The sequence below is a fragment of the Silene latifolia genome, chromosome 3 (genome assembly GCF_048544455.1).
Source record: "Silene latifolia isolate original U9 population chromosome 3, ASM4854445v1, whole genome shotgun sequence".
NCBI lineage: Eukaryota > Viridiplantae > Streptophyta > Magnoliopsida > Caryophyllales > Caryophyllaceae > Silene > Silene latifolia.
Window position 1 is genome coordinate 85136669 of NC_133528.1, and position 8027 is coordinate 85144695.

The window sequence follows — 8027 nt, forward strand, 5'->3', positions numbered from 1 at the left end:
GGGCCAGGTACCCGGGGGTGGAAGTCTTCCAGGACTGCTACTTCATCCCCGACAACATCGAAGCTGCACCAACTGAGTCTAAGCCGTCACCATGCCTCGATGGACAAGCTGTCACGCTCCTCTTTGGGGAAGATAACATCAAGCACCTCGACTATGAGGACATTATCAACATCGCCCTGAAGGACAACCAATTTGATCCCACCGCCTTGATCTCCGACACTGACCCGAAGAAAGCTACCCAAGACTGGAGGAAGACCATCAAGTGGACCGATCGCCAAGGCCGCATTCTCAAGATCACAACTGGAGAAGGCCCTATGTTCAAAGGGGGAAGTGAAGAAGAATCTGAGTCTGAGTCTGAGTCGAATTCAGAGTCCGTCGTGGCTCCTAACACTTCTGATGTCCTAGTCAAGGTCTCCTTCCCGCTGTTTTATCACAAAGTCGTGGCTGATTCAGAGGCTGAGTCTACTAGGGTCACCCCCACTCCCATGAAAGGTGACAACCTGGAGCCTGTTCCAGGGGCTACCTCCTCTGTTGTGTCGCCTCTGACTGACCACGAGATGTCTGTCCTTTCCGAGCTTTTCGCTCGTGTCAACTTAATGAACGCTAAGTTTGCTTATGACTCGTCTCAATTTAACTGCAATGCAATTCTGAATGACTATGAGGAATTTGACTTGAGTGACTACCCACCTCACCAAGCCAAAGAACTTGACAAACGGGAAACCAGAACCCCCATCATTGAGGAGACCGAACCTATTAACGTAGGAACCGATAACACACCTCAAGAACTTAGGATAGGGACAACCCTGGACCCCTCGGAAAGACAACAGTTCATTGACCTCCTCCACGAATACAAGGACGTGTTCGCCTGGTCTTACAGAGACATGCCTGGGATTGACAGAGAAATTGCAGAACACCGGATACCCATTAGACCCGGAGCTAAACCCGTGAAACAGAAGCTACGCCGGATGCGTCCTGAATGGGCCCTGAAAATCAAGGAAGAAGTGGATATACAGTTCAAGGCTGGTTTCATCAAAGTGTCTGAATACTCTGATTGGGTGGCCAATATTGTGCCCGTACCAAAGAAAGATGGAAGAATTCGGGTTTGCGTCGACTTCAGGGATCTGAATAAGGCGAGTCCAAAGGACGACTTCCCTTTGCCACATGTTGACATTCTGGTAGACAACACCGCCGAACATGCCCTCCTATCCTTCATGGACGGGTATGCTGGGTACAACCAGATTAAAATGGCTGAGGAAGACATGCACAAGACGGCATTCACTACACAGTGGGGTACATATTGCTACACGGTCATGCCCTTCGGCCTCATCAACGCCGGAGCGACCTATCAAAGAACTGCTACTATTCTTCTACATGATATGATGCACACGGAGGTAAAGGTGTATGTCGACGACATGATTGTCAAATCCAGAGAACGGGACGACCACATCAGCGCCCTTCGGAAATTCTTCGCTCATCTGCGGAAATATAACATGAGACTAAATCCTCAGAAGTGTGCATTCGGGGTCACCTCCGGAAAACTCTTGGGACATGTCGTCAGCAAAAGAGGCATTGAGATTGATCCAACCAAAATCAAAGCCCTCCAACAAATGCCTCGGCCTAAGAACGAGAAGGAGATTCGGGGATTTCTCGGTCAAGTCCAATACATCAGCCGCTTCATTGCCAAGCTCACTATGATTTGTGAACCGATATTCAAGAAGCTTCGCGCCTCCGATCACACCGATTGGGACAATGACTGTCAAAAGGCCTTCGACAGGATAAAGGAAATCCTATCCAAACCTCCTGTCCTTATGCCACCTCACCCGGGGATTCCTTTATCCCTATACCTGACTGTTACCAACACAGCAATGGGAGCAATGCTAGCACAAACAGTCGGCGCCGAAGAACGAGCCATCTACTACATCAGCAAAAAGTTCATTGAGTACGAGACGAGGTACACCCAATTGGAGAAGACATGCCTTGCCCTAGTATGGTCCACAAAGAAGCTGCGGCATTACATGCTCAGCTACACGGTCCACATCTACTCCAAGATGGACCCGATCAAATACATCTTCGAAAAACCCGTACTAAACGGAAGGCTGTCTAGGTGGACACTCATGCTGTCCGAGTTTGATCTCAAGTTTGTACCCCTCAAGGTTATCAAGGGAAGGGCAGTTGCCGATTTCCTAGCAGAAAATCCCGTCGACGAGGACCCGACGACCGATACGTGGTCATTTCCTGACGAAGACATCCTTTGTGCCGATTCCGACGCATGGGACCTATACTTGGATGGTGCATCTAATTTGAGAGGCTTCGGGGTAGGAATCCTTCTAATATTACCAGAGGGAGAACACGTTCCGATCTCGGTCAAGCTGGACTTTGCCGTCACCAACAATGCCGCTGAATATGAAGCATGTCTCATCGGCCTACAAGCAGCCATCACACTTGGCATCAAGAGACTGAGGGTCCACGACGATTCCTCGCTCATCATCAATCAGGTATCCGGATCATGGAAAATCCGATCTGACAGCTTAGCTCCCTATCGAGCAAAGCTCAATCAAGAGGCCGAGTTTTTCGACCAAATTGACTACTTCCACTTGCCACGAGAGGAAAATCAATTTGCTGATGCCCTGGCAAAACTTGCCGCGCTCGTCAATATACCTAACGATATGACATCAATGCCCCTATGTATCGAGAGAAGGAGTGAGCCAGCCCACATTTGTGCCATCAACGAAGACGAGGAAAGCTATGATGAACCTTGGTACCAAGCCATCCTTAACTACAAGACCAAAAACGAATTCCCTCCCAACTCTGATCAAAGAGGACAAAGAGCCATCCGTTTACTTGCATCACAATTCGTGATAAAACAAAATCAACTATACAAAAGAACACCCCAAGGAATTCTCCTCCTTTGCATTGACCATCACAAAGCCAAAAAAGTCATGGGAGAGGTTCACGACGGAGAATGTGGCCCTCACATGAGTGCAATGATGCTTACTCGGAAAATCATGCGGCTAGGTTACTACTGGACCACCATGGAAGCTGATTGCCGTAACTACGTCAAGCATTGCCACAATTGCCAAATCTTCGCCAACATACAACACATACCGCCATCCCTTTTATACACAATGACCTCACCCTGGCCTTTCTCAACCTGGGGCATTGACATCATCGGGAAAGTCAACCCGATAGGCACCAAGGGGCATTGCTTCGTCCTCGTCGCCATCGACTATTTCACCAAGTGGGTGAAAGCGCAGTCATATGCAGTCTTGACCGCCAAACAAGTGGCCAAGTTCATTCAGAACAACATCATCTGCCGATATGGGGTACCCCACGAAATCATCAGCGATCAAGGCTCTCACTTCCGGGCGGAAACTCAAGCTTTGCTGGACAAATACAAGATCAAGCGACATCGATCATCCCCCTACCGTCCCCAAACTAACGGAGCGGTGGAGGCAGCGAACAAAACTCTTGTCACCATTATCAAGAAAATGCAAGACAACTACCGCGATTGGCCGAGCAAACTCCCATTCGCACTCTGGGGATACCGAACCTCCATCCGAACACCGACAGGCGCCACACCCTTCTACCTAGCATACGGTATAGAGGCGGTTCAACCGGTAGAGTTAGAGGTCCCTTCTCTACGCATTCTATTGGAGAGTCAGGTCCCTGAGGCGGAATGGACCCGTCGAAGGTACGAACAACTCACTCTTCTAGACGAACGGCGACTCAACACCTTGCACAACGTCCAGCTATACCAACGACGTATACAACGGGCATTCAACAAGAAGGTTAAACCCAGGAACATCTAGGAGGGCGACTTGGTCCTCAAATCAGTTCGAGCACCGTTACCCGTCGATCCGAGGGGGAAATTCAAACCCAATTGGGCCGGGCCATACCTGGTCAAGAAAATACTTTCGGGGGGCGCAGTGAGACTGAGTGACCTAGATGGGGAGGACTTTACAAACCCGACTAACCTGGACCAACTCAAGAAATACTACCCTTGAACCATAACAATCAACGACCTAGCCTAGTTTTACAACTAGCAACCACCTCAACCCTTTTCAAGTCAAGTTCCTCAAACGCGTTCTGATTTGAAATTGCATGTTTTATTGAGTCTAAGCTGCGGCACCGTGCCCGTTTCAAAGGTCCTTTGATCTGTCAAAGGCAACATCCATTTGCACTAAAACAAACAAAAACCCCTGAACTACGAGCATGGTTTGATTTCACCTCTTCAGGTGGATACGTAGGCAGTCCCTCTTATACATGAGGGATACAACCACAAAACCCAATCAAAATTTACAAAACATTCCGAACTACGAGCATGGTTTGATTTCACCTCTTCAGGTGAATACGTAGGCAGTCCTTTCTTGCACAAGAAGGATACAACCATCCCCACAATAAAAAACAACCATCCCCACAATCAAAAACAACCATCCCCACAATCAAAAACGAAAACCCCCGCCTACAAAAAAAAAACATCCCAAAAAAAAGAAAGGGAAAACCATTCCCTTTCCCATAAAATAAAAAAATAGGCCTTTCTCCCTTCCTACAAAATACCACTTTTCCAAGTGCAAATGTTTTGGACGATTCAAATTGAATTGCCTTTACAAAATGGGTGGAAGAAACAAGCGTTCACAATTTTCGACACAGGCAATCCTCTTATTTAATTAATAATGGGAGGGATTACAATTTCAACAATAAATAAAGCTCGACGAGTCTACAACTTGTCAAAGCTAAGGTGTCAACTAAAACACCTCACATAATAAAACTAGCACAAAACATACAATAACTAGCTAGTACAACATAATAAAAACTCACAACACTACTACAACATAATAATAAAGTGGGTAATGGAGGTCTTCACTCTTCCATTATACCCTTGCCTTTTCCCTCGAGGTACATCTTCCCCTTGTTCTTCTTGTTGGCCCGCCTAGCATGGATTTCCTCCTCGGAACGGATCCTCAACGGATCTAAGACGGCGACGGCCTCCGGTCTAGCACAAGACCCCATATTCGACCCAAGACGAGCCAATGCACGGCCCACCATATTCTTGGGGCCGGAACTCCTCCTCTTCGGCGGCCTCATCACATCGAGGGTAGCTCCATCAACATACTCCTCAAAGAAGGCACGGTTGGCCTTGCCAACCTCTCGATACTTCAAATCGACAACTTCGTCCTTACGAAATTTGGACCTCTCTTCCAAGGACGGAGCTCGTGACCACTTGACATAAGCGGGAGTCACACATGTCGTGGCAACGGGGTTTGGTACCTCCCAAAGCGGCCGAGTGGCCCACCACCTTTCGAAGACCTCCACAAGCTCGGAGTTCCGGAAAACATTCTCTTGAACAAGAGTATCTTGAGCGGGCACCTTTTATTGACGCCCCATTTGCCTCATAAGCCTTTTGGGATATATGAAGGAAGCAACCTTCAAACCCACTACCATCAAAGAACGAGGACTAGCACCCAAGACGGGCAACCCCGTGAAGGACCTCAAGTGCCACCATGGCACTACCCAACGGATGTGAGGACCACCCTCTTCCGCCAATCTTGCGGCCCAATAAGCCTCAGTGGAAGCAAAACTATCCGGGTACAACTTCTTCCTCAAGGTAAGGTGACGGAAAGAATAAGCAGAAGAATCAACCGGAGGCTCTACAAAGCTTAACCTCTCCAATAGCCACACTTGGAGGATCCTTGGGGATCCGAAAGAGGGAGCTTCTCCACAAGAGCCTTCCTTGTCCAAAGCTTGGATGATCTTCCCAAGCACCAACCATGATGGATCTCTACCATGCTCCATTTGCTCAATCACATGAATGAGGGTCATACTACCGTAACATTTTGGCCCCTCCTTCAAAACATCAACAAAGAGGTACACATGGACAAGACAAAAGGCAAGAGCCCTTCTCCTAGCCACCTCCGAGACATTAGCATCTAATCGGTTTGAAAAGATGTTGATAAGAGCCAACATATCCACACCATGTGGAGCAAGAAGAAAGTTGATTTGGCTTGTTGATAAGCCCAACATGGAACGAAATTTATCCTTGTAGCACAACCGAGTCGGAGGAAGCACCGGAACACAACCCGGCCACCCACCAATGGCTCCGACTTCTTCGGCAAGAGAACAAATTTCACCTTTCGGGAAAACGAAAACATGATGTTTCGAATCCCAAAACCGAGAACATGCTTCAAGGAATAAAGGTTGCACCTTGACTTGACGAAGCACCAACAATTGACCAACTCCCATGCAAACAAGTTGATACTTTTCGGGAGGCGACAAATCCCGGCACCATTGTCGCAACGCGTTCTCAAAAGCATCCATGAAATATTTTTGTGGAAGAAGAAGAGGTTTTGTAGAGATGATTTTGTGTTTCGGATGATGAAACAATGAAGCGCAAACGTCCGTATTTATACACAATGATCAGCGCGTTTTTCAGAAAAGAAGGAAAGCTGGCTTACATCGCCAGGAGGCTCGTGCCTCTTTAGGCCTTCCCCAGGATTCCCGCTGTTGACTTGTCTCTTTCAGCTTGTGTTTTCTCCTGACACCTCAAACCTCCCGCCAGGAAGCTCGCGCCTCTTCGGGATGATCCAGGACATTTTTGTGTTTCCTCACACTCACATTTCCTTGTTTTCGCGTTTTACGAAATCCGACACGGTTTCCATGACACAGCTTTAAACATACGGATTTTTCTTTCTTTTTTTAAGGGGGGAAGGGCTAGTCGCCCCGATCCGCGACGGATCGTTTCCATGTCAGTCAAAATTCCGAAATTTTTTCGCTTTTTCGCAATTTTCCATCAAAAATCAAGCACTCACAAATTCGAGTCTTGACCTCAAAAAATCAAAAATCAAATATACTCGCAAAAATCCTTTTCTAAAATTCTTTCCTGACGGTTTGAGTTTGAATTTTTCGAGTCGCAAATCAATTTCAATAATTTCGACGCAATTTAGTTTGCGACACGAGTTAATTACTCAAATTTTCAAATCAACTCCCTTTGAATTCCGAACGTGACGACTCGTCGCAAATTTTCAAAATTCACTTCTTTTTTTCAAAATTCAATTTTAACTTCAAGTCATCTTGGTTAATTTTGTTTTCAATCAAATGCTTTTACGTGTTTAGGTTTATGCATACGTGCTACCTGTTGCCTGTTTTCTACACTAACGATGCAGGAACTGGTGCAAAAATAAAGGAGAATCAACAGCCGACAGCGCACCTTCGAAACACAACACAAAAAAGCCAAAATTCACAAAATGAACCACAATCCAAAAACATATATATACAAACCGCCTCACGCAAAATACATCGACACGCGTTTGATACGGGAAACTGACCGTACAAAGAGGATCCAGTACAGACGTCTATCATACAGACACTGGCCTAAGACAAATAACTGGGGGCTATCTGCCACCTACCGAACTAAGCACTCTCTATCCTCTCAAACAGAAAAGAAAGGGAGCAACACAAGAAACAGGGGAGCAACAACGGAAGTAGAGGTGGTTACCATGACGGTAACACCTCGTTCCAGCTCCACGATAAAAACAAAAATGGTGCCTGGCAGATTTTGGACGACACGACAACCGAGGACTGTAACTTAGCATGTTACCCCGATGTTGAACCCGACTCAGCTGAATTCAACTGCGATCGAGAGCAACAACAGGGGATAACACACTCAGACTGAACCTCACTCATCGGACATCCGGACCTCCGTAGACAACGACCAACGATCGATACCCGATCATTGGCCGGGCAAAGGCCGCCAGGCAGAAACACAACCAAGCCTGTAACAAAAAACAGTCGTCTTCCCCCCTCCAGGATCGTCTTCCTCCTCCAAAGCCTCCACAGCAGACCCCATAAGTCCCAAATGATACTCTGCAATAAAAAAACAACAAACAAAAGACGTCAGCCGAAATTTCGGCATTACGACGGCATGAAATGGACAAATCCAAAAAAAGCAAGCAGCAAAAAAAACAACAACCTGCAAAACGAAACAAGGGCAATCCCGCCCAAACCCAACCAAACAAAACAACAACAAAACA